Raw genomic sequence first — 24,438 nt, forward strand, 5'->3', positions numbered from 1 at the left:
GTCTCACCAATATGTCTAAGAGACATAGGGTGCTTGAAGTAGGATTTGCTCTCGCACCACTTCCTCTCAGTGAACTTATAGAAGTGCAGTGTTTCCCCTTCTCCAGCTGAAAACTGGTGGGGGCCAATAGGAAAGTAGGAACGCTATATCAGGTAACATAATTGTGACAGAAGGGGTGATATAAAGTGAACATGTCAGTCCATCAGTCTCAGTGTGCAGCAGTAGTAACCAACCACAAAGCGTCAACAGCAGCCAATATCCTCCTCCACCTCTGTCTTGCAGAAGAAGAGTAAGAGTAAGTACTCATTACATGTCTTTGCCCCTATTACCAAACCTAATGGTTCTTTGTTCAACTCCATTTCTGTCTGTGGATGCTTACAGTTCATTCTGCTTATTTATTCAGTGGGATCCTGTATGTCCAGGCCAGCAGCAATACCCACTAGGTTGTCAGAAACTGCAGAGACCTCTGCCATGTCCAGACCAACAGCATTGGCAGCCATCCGTTTGTCAGGATCTCCAGTGACAACAGGTCTGTCAGAATCTGCAGCACTTAGGGACACTGTAGCACACCTGACTAGCATGTTGGTGCAGGCAAACGAGTTGCTGTTATACATCCCACTCAACATTTTGCAAATTTTTAGAGATTCCACACAGTGGAATTCAATACTGGTCTCCAACATACAAATCATCCCAGAGTATTCTGGTGTAACTGCAAGGATAGGGTACAGATATGGTGAATGAGAAACTGACATCGCCCCCCCCCTCCCTCCCAGTGGTCTAATGCTATTGTAACAGCCAGTGCCTCAAAGTGTTCAAATATTGGTGTAGAGGCAGCAGTGGACAGTGTCTCGAGCAATGTGTTAGACATTCAGAATGCTCCGAGAGTGTTAAAGTGAGGTTTGCAGAGTTCGAATGGGATGAACTATGTAATTCACCACCCCACATCAATCAATAGATGACAACAGAGTATGGTCCAACCCACTCTACATTGGAGATTTGCTATGCCAGTCTGATGCTATCCATAACATCACTGTACAACAGCACTGCCCTCATGCCGAGATTGGATGGGCAGTCTATTTACTTACCAAATTTACCCTTATTACAGGTGGTGCAATCCATAGTACTGGAAAGATTGAACAGATGATTTTCTTATGTTCAAAGTGCATACAAATACATTTTGAACTATCTCAATACATATAGTGTGTACCTAGATGATTTAGAACACTATATCAACACGAGACCAGAAGAAGAAGTTAAAGAAATACCCATCGCTTTGAGGAAAATACACACCGATTTCTGTGCATACAAGAATCTGTTATTTGCTAAATTCTGTACTGGTGTGAAGAAGGAAAAAAAACGGTTGATTTACTGAATCATAGGTACAATTACTGAAGTGTACAAAAATATATTATCATAAGCCTTTTCATTTCCTCACCCCATAACCTTGTCATTGTAGTGCAGGCAATGTAACTAAGTTGCTAAGCTGCTAATTGCACTGTAGTGGCTTCGTATATTAATACAAGTGTTACTCTATAAAATCAATTGTACGCCAATACTTGATGTAGTTACTTAATGGCAGGGTGGGTGAAACATCAGAACCTTGTTGTAAGCGACTGATCCTGTGTGGAATAAGACTAGAAGAAGCAGAAGAAGAATGAGATACTACAACCTGATAATTGTAGGTCCATCCAGAAGTGTCAAGACAAATGTTATCATGTGGCTGTTAACATACCTGTATGGAGTCTGATCTGAGTGTGTATATGTATTTTCGAAAACACTGTTTCAACCCAAGTATCAATTGCTGCAGAACATACTAGACGATGTTGATGGTGTAATGCGCTTGACATTCAGCCCAAGCAGTGAAATTACTCCACCAGAACCAGTAAAACCAAACACCGTGTTTGACGTTGTTGTTGTTGTTGTTGTTGTTGTTGTGGAAAACCAGGATCAAATTCTATACATAGGCATTGGCATATTTTATTTGAGTCAGACATATTCCAGAATCCCAATACATTTGGTGAGGGAAATGAAAACCTTATTACATCTTTCAAACAAGAGAATATGAATTTAAAGAACATTTACCAAATGCATCTAGGAACTGATGTCATCCAGTGAATTTGTAAAGATATGTGGAGATTGCTGGAATCTTACATTAGTATACATCACACTATGGACAAGTTTGCGCCCATGCCTAGCACTTCTCCTGAGAGGAAGGGTATACATATACAGAGAATTCATCTATATCTAGATGAACAATTTCAGCCCCTGGAACATAGTTAAGGACCTAGAGACCTATTCCCAGGCCTTTCTGAGGCTGATCAACAACTCAGATGCTAGGGTTACTCCACTTGAAAGAAACTGAACTATGTAACTGTAAAGGTTAATTGAACTTAGAAGAAAGTATATGACTTAACTGTAAAGGTTGATAGAATTGGGCGAAATTTATATACGGTACAACCTATGAAGCAGTCCGCTTAGTATGTAACAAGATGGCAACGAACCATAAGGTCAGCACTGCACAGAAAGCAGTTAAAAAGAAGTTCCAGCGGATGAGGCCAGGGCAAATGGATTGAGAGCATATACTGATAGAAAGCTTTAAACCAGTTACAGAATCTTTCCATGAACTTTCAGTGAAATTATAAATTGAGGAAGTTGCTGATTACATTAACAGCAACAGTGATAAAAGGTTAGACAAAATATTTGGTGTCAGTTGTGAAAAACCATAGATGTTAGGCACACAACAGATAAGTTAAAAAAAAGAAAGAAACAATAGAAATAGGTGATAGGGAATCTCAGAGAACAAGTGGTGCAATGAAACTCATTTTCCTAAATCCCACAAAAACTGTAAATAATTCACCCAAAGGTTTGGAGATCTATGGTGAAATACCGGAAATGACCTGTGCACAAAGGGAAGCGGGAAACTGACAGAAAAAATAAAAAATAAACATAATAAGAACTGTATTAGACGCTTGATAAAGCACTGGTGTTGGTATTGACATCCAGCATAAAAGAGTCGGCTATAGACTCTCCACAGATACTGCAATTCCAATGAGCTAACAGATCGACTACAGCCGCTCATGGCATCAGCTGCTGCCGGTAATACTGCTCATCTAAACGAGGTTGTTTCAATAATTTCTGAGTTTAGAGTGAGAGGTATAACCGAATTAGAATGGAGACAGTGGTTTGAGAGGTGCTCGAACCAGCACATAAAACATACCCTCACAGACATGTTATGATTAAAGGTCTGGATGATTTATGGCAGGCTGATCTTTTAGATGTGAGGGCATATACGCACGCCAATAACGGAGTCAAATATATTTTGATCGTTATTGATAAATACTCTAAATTTATCTGGGCATTACCTGTTAAGGGAAAAAGAGCATTTGTTGCAGACAGGTATGAATCGATGTCTGGAAAACATTCGAACCGATCATAGTGGAGCCTTTAAAAAAAAAAAAAAATGTAGGATGGATGCAGCAGTATGGAATACACCACTACTCAATGTTCATCCACCTGAAAGCGAGTCTCGTGGAATGCCTGAGCAGAATAATAAAAGGTAGAATGTTGATGTGTTTTAATCTTCGTGGCTCATACGAATGGATAGGTATCCTCCTGAAATAATTGCACAGTATCATTGAGCCAAACATAACAAGAATGAGATTAATCTATGTTCATGATAATGAATTCATGGATACAGTGTACTATCGTATTAAAATGCTGGACACACGTAAACAGAGATTTAGTCTGAGTGATTTGGTATGTACGATATATTGACACGTAATCAGCATGGCTTCAGAAAACATCGCTCTTGTGCAACGCAGATAGCTCTTTATTCGCACGAAGTAATGGCCGCTACCGACAAGGGATCTCAAGTTGATTCCGTATTTCTAGATTTTCGGAAAGCTTTTGACACCGTTCCTCACAAGCGACTTCTAATCAAGCTGCGGAGCTATGGGGTATCGTCTCAGTTGTGCTGCTGGATTCGTGATTTCCTGTCAGGAAGGTCGCAGTTCGTAGTAATAGACGGCAAATCATCGAGTAAAACTGAAGTGATATAAGGTGTTCCCTAGGGAAGCGTCCTGGGACCTCTGCTGTTCCTATATCTATACAAATGACCTGGGTGACAATCTGAGCAGTTCTCTTAGACTGTTCGCAGATGATGCTGTAATTTACCGTCTAGTAAGGTCATCCGAAGACCAGTATCAGTTGCAAAGCGATTTAGAAAAGATTGCTGTATGGTGTGTCAGGTGGCAGTTGACGCTAAACAACGAAAAGTGTGAGATGATCCACATGAGTTCCAAAAGAAATCCGTTGGAATTCGATTACTCGATAAATAGTACAATTCTCAAGGCTGTGAATTCAACTAAGTACCTGGGTGTTAAAATTACGAACAACTTCAGTTGGAAGGACCACATAGATAATATTGTCGGGAAGGCGAGCCAAAGGTTGCGTTTCATTGGCAGGACACTTAGAAGATGCAACAAGTCCACTAAAGAGACAGCTTACACTACACTCGTTCGTCCTCTGTTAGAATATTGCTGCGCGGTGTGGGATCCTTACCAGGTGGGATTGACGAAGGACATCGAAAGGGTGCAAAAAAGGGCAGCTCGTTTTGTATTATCACGTTATAGGGGAGAGAGTGTGGCAGATATGATACACGAGTTGGGATGGAAGTCATTACAGCATAGACGTTTTTCGTCGCGGCGAGACCTTTTTACGAAATTTCAGTCACCAACTTTCTCTTCCGAATGCGAAAATATTTTGTTGAGCCCAACCTACATAGGTAGGAATGATTATCAAAATAAAATAAGAGAAATCAGAGCTCGAACAGAAAGGTTTAGATGTTCGTTTTTCCCGCTCGCTGTTCGGGATTGGAATAGTAAAGAGATAGTGTGATTGTGGTTCGATGAACCCTGTGCCAAGCACTTAAATGTGAATTGCAGAGTAGTCATGTAGATGTAGATGTACCTCAAAACACAAGACAGCATTTGAGATGTCATTCTTCCGAAACTGGTCGAGTGAGAAATCCACAGTTTCCAAAGTGCAGAGAACAAACCCCAGAAATTTTAGGATGCTTTTACGCAGAGGAATTGCAGAGGAGCTCAGAACATGTGTCATAACACGTCAAGGAATTGAAGCATTAGGTAAATGGCTTGGTTTCCCTGCAACACAAAACTGCTGGACTGATGCTGACGATTTGGGATATAATAGAGTGCACAGAGCAACACTAGTTTAGTAGCGTAACATGCATGATGGGATACACATTTCAGCAGGTGGCAGCATTATTCCAGTCAAACTGCACAGTGTGGATATAATTACGGTGGCCCTGGTACAAAGTTTCAAAAACTTTTGGCTTGTGGTGGTAAGGGGATTAACCTGCTCGACCAGGCGTGTTTAGAACACGATATTGCATATGAAGAACATAAAGATCTCCCAGGTCACACACGTCAGATCGAATTTTACCTGATAAAGCCAAGGAAATACATGCGAGAAGGTATATTGATATAGGGCAGTTCGTTACAGCATTTGTAATTGATGTTGGGCTTGGGTTTCAACGAGGTTATGAATGCTGCACATCATGCACTGATGAAGGGTAAAACAATGATGATGATGATGATGATGAAGATGAAGAAGAAATGAATGACAAGAAGAAGGGTGAGGGGGACAAGGAGGAGGAGTACAAGGAGGAGGAGGAGGAGGAGGAGGAGGAGGAGGAGGAGGAGGAGGAGGAGAAGAAGAAATGTCTATCCTAACAGTGATCTATGCAGCTGAAGAAACTCTTAAGCATAAAGAACCAATTAAAGCCCCTCGGATTCCACCAATACCTAAGACATTGGGTGGAGTTATCCCCTTCCCCATTCCTGCATTTGTGGTCTCTTGGCGATGGGTTAGCTGGCCGGTGTTGCTGCAGCTATTACCAGAAGAGTCACGAGTGTACAGAGCTCACAGAAACAGCTAGATGATGCAAGGACACACAACTGTATGATGGAAGCAACAGCAAATGGAAAAGGACTATAGCTGAAACCATACAATAAAGGACTAGCCCTCTTCATAAACTCTTAGCTATCCTATCGGATAGACCACTTACAAATACAGATCTGCATAAGTTTTGTTGAAAAAATTAAGCATTTCAATATTCTATGATGTATTTATGTGGGACACGTAACTGAAGGCTATGTGGAAAGACAGAATGTGGAATTGTGAATGTAGATGGTGCTGGAGGACCTGGAATCAACTGCGTGGCGTATGTTACGAAAAACACAAATAAAGTCTACTGTTTCGTCTCATTTGGAGACTTACAGCCACCACAAGAATTACAATGATATCCACCAACAAAAGTTTCGTCGCTACCAAGACTTAAAAACCTACTTACGTGGCCATTTGTGCATCATGTTGATCCCAACGTTTGTGAAAAAGGATATATATGGAAGCACATTAAGCATCCACTCACCAGTTGCGGTTGAGATCTTTGACTTTAAAAGAACTATCGTCAGTATTATTAGCAAATTACATCCCACCAGTTGATTTAAGCAATGGGGAGTGGAATACTGCGTTGATTGGACTGGAGAGATACAACAGCACTCAGAATATCACAGAAACTAACAATAAACATTTGAAAATTAATGGCTGAAAGGAAATTGTGGACATCTGGTGCATACAATATTGATGATCGAAACAAAGTTTTAAGACAGGGTGGAAAAGGGTTTGTGCTTCGTGAAAACATCAATACTCTTAAATCTGAAATAAAGACAGCGACTGTATTGATTCGCTTTAATAAGAAAGGTTCAATTGGACGACTACTGCGTTTCAGAAGAGGACAGGTTTTTAAGAAGGATTCTAATGAATTTTACAGATCTGATCAGTCGGTGGACATACTTCCTGTCAGTACAACCTGTGTACATTACAACAAACTCCTATCTCAACAGTAGACTGATTTATACAATTTATGGCTTCTTGCGATCTGTTGGGACTGAGTATAAGATTACTGAGACCCCTACCAGCGCTATATACTTATTCGTAACAGTCCAGACGTCGAATTATCTGGAGCTGCGTATTGTGGACCAGAAAATTGAGTTAACTTCATCCATCCCCTAATCTGAGTAGTACGGAGGATCACCTATCTGCCAGGAAACTGTATTTCAAAACATGGGAAATAATCCTTTTAGAAAAGATAAAGATCTAAACCAGGTACATTAATTCACAGATGGCAGAGCATGAGAATCATCATTTGCCTTGATAGCCATGCCATAGAAGAACATTTGTTTCAAATCCTTGTAACATTCTCTGTCACTGGTTCGTAGTGTATTCTTGTAAAGCATGTACTTTCTCATACATGTCTACGTGCAAAGTCTGCGTGTTTCTCAGTTGCAGAATCGTACCATGGAGTGGGAGAGGTTTTCTACCAACCTCATCACATCACAGCACTATTGGTTAGTTATAGTAAAATGCACAGGCGTAGAAGATTAACTTATTTACAAAATTCCAGTTGGATAGAAATTGGAATGTCTGCTGATATTGGTGAGCAAGATTCCTACTGTGGCAGAAACAGCCAAGTTTCAGAGCATTAGAACAGAACACTTGGTGACAGACGATCGAAGACAATACTTGCCCTAGTGGCCAACTAGTGGGGCAAATACTTGCTGCCAGATGAGGTTTCATGTTGTATGGAATGATGACTCCATTCTACTACTGAGTACAGACGCCAAGCTGAGCCAGAATCTTCGGATGTTACTACTGCTAACTTCCACTTTCACGCTGTATGAGTATTGTAAGAATGCTCCAGCGTTGCAATCACCGATTTGGCAGGGCCGTGATGTTAGTTAACTCCCACCGGGAGCTAACTACATAGTTTTAACATTTAACAGGCAGCTAGTTACTTCCATCATGCACTTTGGGTATCTTACCAATGTCCATAATTATTTTTTCGTGTTCTTTCTCCAATCCACTAATTACTCTTGCTGTCATTGGCCACATCTGCGAATTATTTATACAATTATGCCTTTATTGTGCTCACCTAGTTATGCCAAGGATAGATTTCGTAATTATAACCACTTCTTCATTCATTAAATATTCGGTTGCTTATCTCAATGGGTAATTTTTGTGTTGTTGATTTGCGGTAATAAACCTGATTGTTACAATGACCACTTCTTTCTGTTGTAGATAGATGATCCTCTCATTACTATATCCCTGTGTGTTGTGGTACTCATATTTTTATGCTTGTTTGGGTCCTATAAATTACTATTTAATAAGACATTGCCATTTGCACGATACTATAATTTCCATAAAATTTGTATGATCTTAACAGGAACTTTCCTTCTCTGTAGGTCACCAGAAATCATACTCATAGCATCCTCGGAGTACGCTAAACAGCTCATGCCAGTATCAAAAGCGTAGGCAGGCAAACAACGACAATAAAATTAGTTCTGATACCCCATAGTCCCATTTTCCTTGGTGCGGAAATATAAGTAATGCTGTGAACATTAGATGATAAATTAAGTGGAGCAAGATATAAAGATTTAGATAGCAAGATATAAAGATTTAGATAGTGTGACACATGGAGGTTTGGGATGGTCTGGGAAGCGCGTACAGACAGCCCTAATATAGCTGATGGCAAGTTATTCCCAGTTAGTGAATGACTTTCTCAGAAAGGTTAGGAACCATTGGAGTAACACGCGCGCGCGCGTGTGTGTGTGTGTGTGTGTGTGTGTGTGTGTGTGTGTGAGAGAGAGAGAGAGAGAGAGAGAGAGAGAGAGAGAGAGACAGACGGGAAGCGGATAGCAGCCCAATAAGTACCTAGTGCGATATGGGATAATACAAAAAAACAGCCATGCTGGCCGATTCGTCGTTAAGTGGATTCGATCCGAGTCAGCCTCCCTCCCCGTGCCCGGAAGCGGTGCGTTGAAGTCCTCACGTATACGAGAGTGTACAGCTGTTACAGACCAGATAAGAGCAGCAAATTTTGTAACAGGCTCGTTCATTATGCGTTGAAGCATCACGTAGATGCCCATCCTACTCCTTTGGGGGACGCCACAAGGTAGGCGATATGCAGCAGAATGTGATTTACTGTTAAAATTCCGATAGCACCAGTTCCTAGAAGAGACAACCGATATCCAACAAGCCTTCCTCCCACGCCACATTCGCTACTGGAAATGGAAATGGAGGGATTGACAGTGGAACACAAAAAACCCTCCTTCTTAAAGAAATAATCCTCGCTGGTTGTAGAACACTCTTCATTAAAAGTCGCGACCGGTTTCGCGCCACTAGAAGATGCATCCTCAGGTACCTGCCACCTTCTTGTTTGTGGCCCGGTTCTGCTATCCACTTCGTTTTAAATATGGACTACCGCTTTTAGCGCCATTTTTTTTAACTTGACTTGCACGACTGGGAGTGGCTCTAAGGCAGTTACCTTTCGGTGATGACTTGTTGAAAAGAATGCTTATCACCTGAGGATGCATCTTCTGGTGGAGCGAAACAAGTCGCGAATCGATGCTTTCAAAATGTGGACATTTGGCTGTGGTTGCCCGCAATTTAAAATAACATGCGAAAGTAACCTTCGCCACACACCATATGATGGCTTCGAATTATGGAAATAGATGTAGATTTGTCATTTAAGGCTTATAAAACTTTCTATAGACGTGCTGAAAAAACAAACAGGTATCGATACGATTTATTCAGCATCGTAACAGTCTCCATGGAAGGAGGAGGAGGTGAAATGCATCTCTCTGTTGCCCTAGCGCATACCTGGTTGGTAGAGCAGCGAGGCATCGCGTACTGGCTGTCGTGTTCCCTCGCTGTGAGTGGGCGGTGCTGACAACTTGTCGGCACGTGGGTGGAATTTCAAAAGCAGCATGTAGCGAGTGACCCGTTCAATTTTTAATTCTCTTCCTATAGCACTGCCGAGGTCTCCTAGTTCGCTGCTTGTTTGCCTTCTGTTGCAGTTAGATCACGGCGTCACATCTCGACGTAGCTGTTTCCAGTGGTGAATACCATTAAAGGGAAATGAAATCTACTCTTTCCTGTGATCTTTCTGATCTGTCCTCACTAAAAAAAGTGAGTTTTACAATATCCAAAAAGTATGTTCAACACTTGTCTGAAACCTTTTCTACAACATTTTCTGTATGTCGTAGAATAAATGTATGCATGGCATACTACGGCAAGTCGTAAAATATATTTCATCAGAACCATAAGGAAAGCGCTTTATGGACCAGTACAATTTTGATAGATTACTTACGAGAAATTGAAATGGTGCAAAACTACAGAAGTTCACACCTCAGACAGGATTTTATGTAAACAAAAATTTTGCATGTGCTCTATAATAGAACATGGCGTTCCCAACACCATTATGATAACGGAGATACTTTACAGCATATTTCTCCGCATTACGTCACTTCATAAACTATGTTTTCGCCTCACACCGGATTTTACGGGTGTATTTTACACGTACAAGTAAGATAAATTTGAATATCTTTATCTCGGAAATGCATAGAGAAAATTTTCAAGGTTCTTTGAGATCTAGATCTTAGGAATATATATCTTACAAACTTTAGCCATTTTCTGTGAATAGCCGTCTTCAAATCCACGGCTCAGTTTTGGTACCAAAACCAATGTGTTTCGCATTTTTTCAGGAACCGCCCTTGAACTAAATGGTGACTCTGAATGCCGTAAGGTGCATCACAGACCAAATATAAAGAAAAAAGAACCAAGCGATTTGCTCCAGTGCCTAAGCTGCAGGGATACTTAAGCTCTGGCGACCACTATAGGACAGTTATGGTAAAACGATGCTCTTTTGGATATATAAATGGTCTTGTAAGGTGTCAGGCAAATCCAACACCTTACATGAAAACCCTGACATGATAAGCAAATCCAGTAGTATGTCACATAGCTCGGAATAAATCGTGACATTAAATTAACCAACGTAATACGAGTAACGAGTGAGCAAATGGAATACCACAGACTAACACAAGAATGCCTAAATGCATGTCGTACCTCCCCACCGTGAGGCAGACGCAGTTCCGAGGGGAGAAACGAGGACAGAAGCCGAGAGCAGAACCGTGTTAAGCTAGGAAAGAGAGGGGCTGGGCACCCACGCCACGAGCCTACCTGTACAACTATACAACCCGCACGTTTTAGCGTCAGGCTTTTTCGCGTCTCAGGTATGTCAAGGACAACCCCCAGCCAAGGTTAAAAGCTAGAGCCCTCCAGAAAAGCAGTATAGATCTTACGATAACACAAAAACGGTCACTACCACCCGCAAGTTTTAGCGTGAGACTTTTTCGCGTGTCTGTTACATTAGGATCACTCCCCAGCCCATGTTAAAAGATAGAGCCCTCCAGAAGAGCAGTATAGATCTCACGATAACGCTAAAAGGACCACACTAGCTGAAGGTTTTAGCGTGAGACTTTTTAGCGTCTCTGTTACGTTGCAAACCTTAAAAACATTGCCCCACCACGAAAAGTATAACGTTTCCCATTGGATAGACAGAATTTTTTTAGGCGGAGCGTAAGGTTAACATTGAGACCTTGATTGGTCAGATGAAAACACAGCCAGATAGCTTTTTTAAACTAACTTCGGTAAATTGTAGTAAGGAGAAGTAGAGAGTTGGTTCCGAGACGGCGAGCTGGATGGCTGCTGCGCCGGCCGCTGCCGCTCTGACGCTGCTTAAACACCGACAAGGTAATGAACGCACGCGATGCCGCATTTTTGAGCGCATAAGGCTTCACTCAGAACTGCAGAAGTCTCATCTGTTACACCACCTTTTTGCGTAATACTAATGTCGATCGTTAATTAAAACTCATGGTGTTCACATTTGCCACTTGAAGTGAAAATCTGAAACGCGATAATTTTTCTATTTTATATATTTATTGAGAAGCCACATCAGCCACTGTAATTTACGACCAGTTAAATAAGTAATTAAAGATAATTGAGGGTCACTGTAGACCATTTTTATAGTTGTAGACCATTTTGATAGTTTTCTCTTTTGTGAAACTTAAATTAAACCGAGATTGTAGATGTGATATGGCATAGGTCATCCTTCGATCGATTGTAGAACTTGGAAACCCATTTAGGGAATATTCGTTCACATTTTTGTTGAGCGCAGTTGGTTTTTACCATCCTGTATTAAAACATTTCCTTTTATCAATAGTGCAATTTATAAACGATGTTTTGTGATTAGAATAAATTACCAATGGTAAACTTAACTGCTTTTTCGACGTTATTTTACCAGATAACTAAAAATAGGAAAGCCTTGAACCCTTTCCACTAAATTTAGTTAGTATTAAGATTCTTTTACAGGGAGTGCAGTGGAGCTGACGCTGAGATCATTTAGTATTTGGTTATATCATCGCTAGTCTCACTGAACTCTTCTGACTTCTACATGTCATGTGTGGTCTGGCGTCTCCTTACCAGCAGCAGGTCCCAGGTTCAAACTAGTTAATTCCCTAAAAAACACGCTCAGAGCGTCGTTGCGCGAAAGTGGTAGGGAGACACAATATAGTACAACCAGACACCTCCATGAATGTTTAGAAAATGGCGACCCTGCCAGGATGGTAAAATACCATGATTGAAGGTCGACCACATGCCTAACTAGGTCAGAAAAATATCCTGCTAAAAAAAAAAATTTCGTAGTTAAAAAAAAATTTTTTTTCTTAAAGTTGTACATAGTCAAAAACAGTAGCTGCAGTGATAGATAGTAAGAAAGTATTCAAGAAACAGTGAGACATTATACCAGAGGCAATAGCATAATTAAGTTATGAATTTTGAAAATTGTTAGAATTAAGCTTTCTCTCCAATGCAAGCGCGCAGGTGGCGGATACATCGTTGACAAGTTGGTTCTGACCCAACAAGTAAGTGAATGGATTGTCAGTCTTGGTAGTGTCAAGTCGTGTGAACAAAAAATTTATGAAATTCGTGAGATCGTTTGAGCGCCCTGTGAGCAAAAAGTTTATGAAACGCGTGAGATCGTATGAGCTCATTTTGACGTGAAGTAGGGTGCGTGAATTGCTTCTAAAACATAAAATAAGGGATTAGGAAAGATTAGCAATGGCAGATCGAGACCTTGACCGAATTGAGGTAGAGACCCAGTATGAAAATGGACAGAGAATAGGCAGTACACGAGACGTTGCAGTATGGCGAGAAACAGGACAGATAACGCACCATAACGAGGATAATGTACGCCAAGGCACAGAAAACCTAGGTCAGTATACGATAGAGGAGCAGGAAAGTAGAGAGACAGTCGATGAGGATTCTAACTTGCGTCTTGAATACGTAGAACCTATAATGCAAGTAATGACAGCTCCCTCAGCAAAGAGTACAAGGAATGCGAGCAGAAACGTGTCACAGCACAGTTCAATGCAATCGGTTGCAAACCAACACTTGGGCGAAAACACAGAGCGTAGGACGTCGGAAGAAAAGGCAATAGGACCCACCAATCTGGCAGAATTATTACAACAAATTACGGAAACCATGACAAGGCAAAATAAAGACATAGTGAACCAAATTCAAATTCAGAATGCAGAAACCACGAGACAAATGCGTGAGATTAAAGAACAAAACAAAAAAATTCAGTTACACCTAAGTCATATTGAAGACGAGACAAAAGAATCTCGAGAAGTGACAGCAAACTTAATAACAGGTTACAATCAATTGAGAACAGACACTGACAAGGTACAAGCGGACGTACAAACATTGCGTAATGACATTCAGGACGAGATCAAAACATTACGAAACAACACCCACGGAGAAGTCAAGAAAGTAGAGAAACAGATAAACGAAATTACTAGACAAGCAGCAGGTACAGCGCGTGAAATTGTTGAAAAAAGTGTGTTGCACAAACCTATCACAAAAGCAGCGCTGAAAAGATATGATAACCGCATAGTCAAAATAGAAGCGCAAAAGAAGCAACAATTTCAGAAATTGCGAACAGAGTTGTTGCAAACCATTGAAGAGCGTAGTGAACTGGGTCGAACAAGCACAGAGTCTGCAACCACATCCGTATCTGTAACAGCACCGGAAAAACAAGCAATTAACGAAGATATTACGCATTTGCGATTCCAGTCACAGGCGGAAAGTAACATACGTGAAATCAGACAGCCAGCACCGCGGGTACGCGAAAGTTACAGTGGACAATATCCAATGGATCTACCACAACAGGAAAGAACGACGAGAGAAATGATCAGAAACAAAAGTGGCGAAGAATCGCGAATTTCATATGGAACTATGACGAAGTACGACAACGATCATTTCTTCACAGTCAGAAAATATCAACACTTTCGAGAAGCAAACTCATTACATCCACGAACTTTCATTGATCAATTCCGAGTAGGATTACCAGAACACTGGCCGCTAGCACACAAATTAGACTTTATATGTGCACACATGTCAGGAACAGTTGCAGAAATCATGCAAAATGTTGCAGCGACATGCCGATCGTACGAAGATTTCAGAGAGAAGTTTCTCTCACGATATTGGTCCAGCGAAGCACAGAACAGAGTGAAGTACGAATTATTACAGAACCCGTATTTTGAAAATTCAGGAGAGAAGAGTCCCGTGAAATTTTTCGAAGTAATGGCAAACAAAAATCAATGCTTAGGTGTACCATACAGCGACGGAGAGTTGATTAAATTATGCACGATGAAGCTACCATTGAAATACCAGCAATCATTAGTAGGTCGCGGAGGCAATGACGTCGAAGCATTTAAAGGTATTCTGAGGGAACTAGAGTTCATATTTTCGGAAGATGACGCAAGAAAAAGACGAAGCGCACGTGAAAACGAAAGCAAAAAGCAGTGGAATCCACAAGACACAGTACGAAGAAACAATTACGAACCACGTGATAACTTTGCACCAAGAAACCAGAATAGATTTCAACAAAGAACCGGTTATAGATTTAGAAGAGAATATGGCAATAACTATAATTCACCCAGGAACGGCAACAACTATTACGGAGGGAATAACGACAACCGGAACGAGTACTGGAGAGCCAATAGACCAACAAATTATCAACAAAGAAACCACTATCAACAAGCTGAACAAGAAAAGCGAATACAGATAGAAGAGGTGGAGGTAAGATCACCAAAACCCGATAAACGTTCGAGTTGACAGCTAGGCGCCCATGCCAAAGAGAATGACGCACCGACCCAGGACAATTGCAGCACCTTGAACAGAGAAGTAAAAATCTTATCACGAGAAGAGAAGAAAGAAGAAACAAATCCGCAGGGACCAGATGAAAACGAAGACAAGAGAATAACAATATCATGTTGGGACGAAATTAATTGGGAGAATACTGACGAGGAAGATGAATTACCAGAGGCATGCACAACGAATGTAGGAGGAAAGGACGAAGTAATGAGTATTGCAGAGCTATTTAACATGGAAACCAGGGAAAGCGAATTCAATGAGGATAATGCGCAGTCGACAGAAGTTGAAAATAAGTTACAAGTGGGCACACAACCCAACGTATATAATGAAGGAAGTTATGAAGCGATAATTAGTGCATTTAGATGCGATTATGTGGAAGCAGCGACGAAGAAGGAGAAGATAGACGAGGATGAGGAAAAAGTAGAGGATGTAGAAGAAAGCGTAAATGAAGGAAGAAATAGAGAAGAGGAAATAAAAGAGAGAGAAGTAGCAGTCGAAGCTTATCCCACAGAAAGTTCGAATTCACAAGGGAAATTCCTAAAAAGACTCATGTATGATTCAGTGGAGGATTCGTTGATGCAAGAGGAAGAAGAACAGAACCAACCCTTTCAAATTCAACCAATTGTGAAGGCCATGGTAAAGAATATCCCAGTCAATATTGTAATTGATAGCGGAAGTGAACTGACTGCGATCTCAGAAAATTTATTCATGCAGTGTAACGCCAATGAGGAATTGCCAGTTCTAAAAACACGTAAGATTAAAGTAAGAGGTCCTATTAGAAACAATGCTGCGGAAGTTACGAGACAAACAAGGTTAACTCTTTCGTGCCAAGGTCAAAAGATCGAAGCCAACTTCGTGATTATACCTAAACTAACTGTAGATTTGATTATAGGTGCAGATTTTTTAAATGAGAGACGAGCGATTATAGATATGGGGAAAGGTAGCGTAACATTCGGGAATATCACACTTTTCTTTGAGCAAAAGCTAAAATTAGAAGAGATACCAGTTATAAACAAACAATTAAGAATGATGCGAGATAAAGAGGATGAAGAATTAGAATGGTATGCACAAAAGGGGGAATCGCCTCAACTCATGTTAGAAGTCCATAAAGAAATCGACAAAAAATTACAAGAAGTTCAAGGTATTTCGGAACACAGTAAAAGAGAATTAGAGGATATTTTACGAGATAAAGCAGAGGTATTTTTACCTAAGACTGGCAGTATTAAGCACTTTCAGTACAAGTTTGAAGTAAAACGGCACAAACCATTTAGAGTGCCACCCTATACAATCCCATTAAGCTACAGGAATAAAGTATTCCAGGAGATATCCAAAATGTTAAATGACGATATTATTGAACCAGCTATCTCCACATATAACAGCCCGCTCCATATTGTACAAAAACGAGATGGGAGCATCAGATTAGTGCTTGATTCCAGGCAGATCAACACAATCATAATCACTGAGACAGATCGCCCAGAAAAATTAGAGGAATTGATACAAAACTTCCACGGTGCTAAGATATTTTCATCAATTGATTTACGGAGTAGTTTCTGGCAGATAGAATTGGCCCCAGAATGTAGAAAATTTACAGCATTTATCGTATTCGGTAGATGTTACCAGTTTAAACGATTGCCATTTGGTTTAAACATATCATCAGCAGCGTTTATTAGGGGATTTAATACTATACTCAGTCCTGAAATTTTACAAAAAATTACTTGTTATGTTGATGATGTGATTATAGCAGAACCCTCTTGGGAACATCACAACGACACATTAAATCAGTTTTTACAGATCATGAAAGAGCATGGGGTCACAGTAAATATAACAAAATCCAAATTTGGAAGGCGAGAGGTCAAATTTCTAGGACACATAATTTCCGAGAAAGGGGTAATACCCGACCCAGAAAAACTAAAGGCAATCAAAGAATTCTGTACTCCATATAATAAGAAAACTCTCAGAGGATTTCTGGGTCTCACCGGATTCTATAAAAAATTTATTTGGATCGACTCTCTCGCAACACCACGCCTATGTGCACTGACTGGAAAAAACACGCTATGGGTATGGGATCAACAGGCCAATGAAGAATTTTTAAAAGTGAAAAACGTACTAACAACAGCACCGATTTTAGCACATCCTGATCTAACACAAAATTTTTGTATGGCTACTGATAGCGCGAAAACAGGTTTAGGAGTTGTGTTATTCCAAGAATACGAACAGGCAGGGCTAAGATCATATAGAACAATTGTCTTTGCCAGTCGGGTACTCACAAAAAGCGAGAAAAACTATTCAGTCACGGAGCTGGAAGCATTGGCCATTGTATGGGGCTTCCAACGTTTTCGATATTTCCTACTCGGAAGAAAAACAAAAGTATATACTGACCACAAAGCATTAGAATTTCTGTTATCCGCCAAACTAACTCATGGGAGGTTAGCCAGATGGATGTTAATACTACAAGAATTTGACTTCACTATTACACACATACCAGGACCAGCGAATGTATTAGCAGATGCTTTATCACGATGTCCACAGGGTTTCATCCAAAAACATAGGTTTGGAAGCAGCAGAAGACCAGTTTACAATGTACTATATGAAACAAGTACCTTTCGAAAACTACATTACGACAGCATTGAAAAACATAGGCAATGAACAGGACAAGGATCCCGAAATACTAGGAATCAAACACAAGTGGAGAAGTAAGGATTTTCCAGACATTCGACAGCACTATCTCGTAAAAAACAATGTTTTATTTTTTAGACGAAATGTTGCAACGAATGAATGGTTAATTTATATCCCAGATGAACTAATTAATAAGTACATATGGTATACACATTTAAGTAATGGCCATTTTGGACCAAGGAAATGCTTTTTAAAAATAAAACAAACAAGCCATTTTCCTAATATGGAAAGACGAATTAGAACAGTATTAGTCAAATGCAAAAAATGTATGAGGGCTAAACACGTCACTTTCCAAACCAAACCACCTATGTTTCCAATAATCCCTAAAAGATTAAAACAAATAGCTGCAACAGATTTGATGGGGCCCCTCCCACGCACAAAAAATGGATACATTTTCATATTTGTCGTTTTGGAACTTACTTCCAAATATGTTACCTTGACACCATTAAAACGGGCAACAGGACTTGCTATAAGTAAAGCATTTAGACAAGATTTTCTCAGACAAGTAGGTCGAGTGGAACGAATAATTTCTGATAATGGCCCACAATACAAATCAGTGCAATGGCAGAACACGTTAAAACAACACAAAATAAAACCCGTCTACATATCTAAGCACAAACCTAGCGTAAATCCAGCAGAACGATCTATGAAGGACATAGGCACTTTATACCGATTATATGCAGGCAAAAGACACAACACTTGGGATGTATACCTTAAAGATTTTCAAGAAGTAATAAATGAAATGCCACATAGCACTACACTACTACCTCCAGTTACAGTACTTAAAAATATTGAACCCCCAAACATAACCAGAGAAAATGTTAGATTTCCTATTGTACCACGTAGACAGCACAAACAAATCATAGCAACAGCACTCTCCAACATCAGAAAGGCAGCCATTAAAAGAAAAGAAAGAGGAGATAGAACAGCAATTAAAAGAACATTCTCAGTAGGCCAGAAAGTATTTGTAAAAACACACCATCTCTCCAGCAAACAGAAACACAAAATACATAAGTTTTACGCTGCATACAAAGGACCTGTCATAATTAGCCGAATTGCTCATGATAATGCTGTGTAACTAATGAACCCAAAAACAGGCAAAACCTTAGGACTTCACCATGTGAGCCATATAAAAAAGTTTGAAGATTAATTTTATTATTGGTAAATAATCAGCACAATGTTTCAAGATTATGTTGCAGATAGGATCGTCAGGTGAAAGAAAAATTGAAGAGAGAGGAAGGTGGGAAAAAGAAAGTAGTTTCAATAATAACACCAATAGTACGATAGATTAAAGTGAAGGGATCAAGCGTAGATAGTCTAACAGTATGAAATACTAAAATGCCATAAACCACGACACTACACAAAAATAAAAAACTAATTTGAGGATTCTTGAGTAGACGTTAAGACTCAAAATATCTTAGAATTGTAACATGGAAAGGGCGCCGAAATTTGTAAAGTTTTTTAAGTAGGCGCAAAACAAGTAGATAGTAGATATATGTTAGATGATTATAAGTAAAACTTTTTGTAAGAACCATTGTAAAAAACTCCAGCAAGGAAGAGATGCAACGACCCACAAGTTGCAACGCGAGATGTATCAGGAAAGAAAAGGACGTAATCAGCAAGACTCGATTCCTACATAGCAGGAGCGTCGAGAGAAGGGAAAGGCGAAACTAACAGACGGCCCTTGTAGCGAAAGTGGGCAATAAATGTGCCCGCTAGGTAGAACCTTGCTGGGATGGAACAGGAAGCCGCACAGTGACAGCCCTGCAGAGGCGCCACGGGACGCCAGGACACCGGATTTTCACCGCTCGTAAACCCCAGGGCACCCCCGACTCAGCGGAGCGAGCAAAAAACGGCCGGACGAGAAGACTGCTTGGGCAAGCCACCACTGGCAAAAAATATGCGTAAAAGTCACACTACTGCTATTAAACAGCACGCTGATGCACGAAACTAAAGAACTTCCACAAAGTAAAAATGACGCGCCCAAACAATTTATCGAACTGTTACTAGGAGGAGAGCTTCAAAGCAACTAGTTATCAATAAATATTTCCATATCCTGCCCAGAGAAGAACCAAGAAGCAAGTAAGAAGCAGAGAAAAAGCGGGAAGAACAGAAGTTGAAGATTCGCAAGATTGAGACCAAGAAAGAAGATGGGTGAAGAATAGACAACATACCTACCCAAATCCCTATCCTATTGTAAACTAGTCGTCTGCGAAGTATTATAAACGAAAAACGACCGCATTCAGCGACACATAACGGTGACTTTCACGCATACAAAGCCAGTAAACCACGAGATTCTGCACTCACAGCTCCATTCCATTATGGGACCTCCACAACAGCAACACACACTTGCAAAGCCAACAAGGAACGACGAACGAAGCTGTACATCAAATACTTGCCCACATCCATCTCGCTCAAGTCCATCACGTTCATGCAAAAACATTCGCCAACCTCATGCTTGAACATTCATAGGATTGTGTGAATGCGTGAAATCAAATTATGTGATGTAGGAATTGTGTAAAAGAAACGTGTGAAAAACTAAATAAGTTAAGCACACCAGACAGCTAATAAACTAAAAAATAAGCCATTGACTATGGACTTCAATAAAGAATAGACTATCGATAAAAATAAGTCATTAGTTCTGAAATGGACAGTATATAAAGAAACAATATGCCACTTATTTGCTTCTCATAAAAATGAAAGAATAACTATATTTCACTTATTTTCTCGTTACAAAAACAAGGAATAAAAAATTATCTTATTGGATGTTTTCCCTTTCTTTAACATTTGTACCATTTATTAGGATAATACCTCAATACGTGTTTATGTATATTTCTTTGTCAAAGCAATTCTTGGAAATAATACTTATTTGTTAGTGTAACAATGTTGAAATGAGTGTCTTGAAACAAAAACATTTTACTTGCACATGATATTTAGAAAATGTGTTAGGAATAGATTTTACTTAATTACTACATTTATAAAAACAATATTTCTAAGAAAATCGATGTGAAAGACTCCTCACTTTCGATAACAAACTTCCTAAAAAAAAACTACACACTTAAATAAAGAAAGAAAATAATTAAAAATTAATAATAGACAAAAAATATTCTTCTGTTGTCATTTTTAACGATAATGTGGAAGAATATAAAAATATAAATTAGTATTAGTAACTAGCAAAGAACAGAATAATGTGGCTGAACAAAGTGCAACAAAATTTAGATAAATTTGAAAATTTTTGACTGACTTAGACAACGATTCAATCATTGCCTAAATTCAGTGCAAAAATTAAGTTCGAAGGGTGGTGATATGTAAGGTGTCAGGCAAATCCAACAGCTTACATGAAAACCCTGACATGATAAGCAAATCCAGTAGTATGTCACATAGCTCGGAATAAATCGTGACATTAAATTAACCAACGTAATACGAGTAACGAGTGAGCAAATGGAATACCACAGACTAACACAAGAATGCCTAAATGCATGTCGTACCTCCCCACCGTGAGGCAGACGCAGTTCCGAGGGGAGAAACGAGGACAGAAGCCGAGAGCAGAACCGTGTTAAGCTAGGAAAGAGAGGGGCTGGGCACCCACGCCACGAGCCTACCTGTACAACTATACAACCCGCACGTTTTAGCGTCAGGCTTTTTCGCGTCTCAGGTATGTCAAGGACAACCCCCAGCCCATGTTAAAAGCTAGAGCCCTCCAGAAAAGCAGTATAGATCTCACGATAACGCTAAAAGGACCGCACTAGCTGCAGGTTTTAGCGTGAGAGTTTTTAGCGTCTCTGTTACGTTGCAAACTTTAAAAACATTGCCCCACCACGAAAAGTATAACGTTTCCCATTGGATAGACAGAATTTTTGTAGGCGGAGCGTAAGGTTAACATTGAGACCCTGATTGGTCAGATGAAAACACAGCCAGATAGCTTTTTTAAACTAACTTCGGTAAATTGTAGTAAGGAGAAGTAGAGAGTTGGTTCCGAGACGGCGAGCTGGATGGCTGCTGCGCCGGCCGCTGTCGCCCTGACGCTGCCTAAACACCGACAAGGTAATGAACGCACGCGATGCCGCATTTTTGAGCGCATAAGGCTTCACTCAGAACTGCAGAAGTCTCATCTGTTACACCACCTTTTTGCGTAATACTAATGTCGATCGTTAATTAAAACTCATGGTGTTCACATTTGCCACTTAAAGTGAAAATCTGAAACGCGATAATTTTTCTATTTTATATAGTTATTGAGAAGCCACATCAACCACTGTAATTTACGACCAGTTAAATAAGTAATTAAAGATAATTGAGGGTCACTGTAGACCATTTTTATAGTTGTAGACCATTTTGATAGTTTTCTCTTTTGTGAAACTTAAATTAAACCGAGATTGTAGATGTGATATGGCATAGGTCATCCTTCGATCGATTGTAGAACTTGGAAACCCATTTAGGGAATATTCGTTCACATTTTTGTTGAACGCAGTTGGTTTTTACCATCCTGTATTAAAACATTTCCTTTTATCAATAGTGCAATTTATAAACGATGTTTTGTGATTAGAATAAATTACCAATGGTAAACTTAACTGCTTTTTCGACGTTATTTTACCAGATAACTAAAAGTAGGAAAGCCTTGAACCCTTTCCACTAAATTTAGTTAGTATTATGATTCTTTTATAGGGAGTGCAGTGGAGCTGACGCTGAGATCATTTAGTATTTGGTTATATCATCGCTAGTCTCACTGAACTCTTCTGACTTCTACATGTCATGTGTGGTCTGGCGTCTCCTTACCAGCAGCAGGTCCCAGGTTCAAACTAGTTAATTCCCTAAAAAACACGCTCAGAGCGTGGTAGGGAGACACGATATAGTACAATCAGACACCTCCATGAATGTTTAGAGTCTCTATCCAAAGGCTATCCAAAACGCTTGACTCCACCTTTCTACCACCAACGGAACCCCAGATATGAGCCCCAGAAATATCTCGTTTTTATGCGCTCATTGGCAGATCAGCATAGAGAGCAGCATCGGAGTAGTCTTCGGACTGAACACAACAACATCACAACAGCACCACCACACAACACGCGGTGTGAAACGTAAAATCAGCATTAGGGAAGGCGAATGGAGGGCTTGGATTTCTGGAATGTATTCAGGCAATGCGTGGTACATCAGTAAATGAATTCCACACAAGCCGCTAGAACGATCACTCTTAAGTTATTGGAGCTCTTATCCAGTAGGCATGCCAGCAGACATAGAACGCATTCAGCGACAAGCTGCTAGTATTTCAGCAGGTCGGTGTAGCACGTACAAAAAAGTAACAGTCATGCCACGGGACTTACGTGGGAGTCTCTGCAAAAAATGAGACACTTTTGTCGCCAAATTCAGTTGAGCAAAATGCTGTAACAACCATCCTACGCTTCTTTTAGGTGCCATGACAACAACAGAAGAGACTAGGGCGCTTACAAAGGCACAGAGTGTTTTTTTTTTTTTTTTTTTTTCCTTCGCTCATCACGCTGTTAGACAGAAATTCGGTTTTATAGAAAGGAAGTTTCATTTAACACAAACGCTACAACGACTTGCTTTTCCGTGAGTCTTCAACACGCTGTGACATATAAAATGCAATACTAAAATCAACTACTTCCTTGCCGCTTCTTTTATAGCTTCCAACAGAATCAATCCGGAATTAATAATGAAAAGTGACACGGTTGAAAGGATACAACTACAGAAGCGAAAACATTGATATACATAAAGGTCCGCAAACAAGCAGTTTTTTAGATTATAGCGAAAAATGTGGAAATAGCGCGATAAATGCATGCTAGAACATAAATGCAGGTCCTAATCAAACCTGCAGGTGGCACTGTTGTATCTGACCACTAACGGCACCTGTGCAATGTCCTCAATACGTTGCACGTGTCAGTCGTGATTAGAACAGCGTGCCGTGTATTTGCGAGGGCATTATATCGGAGCTAAGTGGAATCGATGTGGGAAGATTGTTGGCGGTCGTATCGTGATGCCTCCGTAAAACCGTGGGAGCCGAAGTGTTTGGTTTTTCAAAAGGCACCACACCGAAGATTAATACATAGAAAGCAGGAGAGCTTCATCGGCTATGTCACAGCACGGACGGAAGTGTGTGTTGACTGATCGTGACAAACGGCCATCAAGGAGGATTTAGACGAAAAATGAGAGGACGACAGCTGAAAAATTCAGTACATAATTGAATGTAGCTCTCGCGAACCCTGTCAGCACCAAATCAACAAGAAGAGAGCTCCATAATCTGGGAATTGCAGGTGGGGGAAGAGGAACAGGAATTCCAAAATCACTCATCAGTTATGGAAATATCTCTAACAGGAAAATGTTGTACCGAAAACATAGAACCCCGCCTCTGGAGGAAAGGAAGAAACTCATTTACTCGGATGAGTCTTGTTTCACATTACATCCATCTTCAAGTCGAGTTTACGCCTCAAGAGTGACGACAGGGTTTAGGTGATGAGATTGGCAGCCATATCGTGGTATTCGATGGACCCCATGATTAGTCTGCAACATCGTGTTACTTCAAGGATTATATGGCCATTTTGCCTGGTCAGATCCATCCCAAGGTAGAAAATACAATACTGGCCATGAAAATTGCTACACCACGAAGATGACGTG

This window comes from Schistocerca gregaria, chromosome 6, assembly GCF_023897955.1.
Source record: "Schistocerca gregaria isolate iqSchGreg1 chromosome 6, iqSchGreg1.2, whole genome shotgun sequence".
Classification (NCBI taxonomy): domain Eukaryota; kingdom Metazoa; phylum Arthropoda; class Insecta; order Orthoptera; family Acrididae; genus Schistocerca; species Schistocerca gregaria.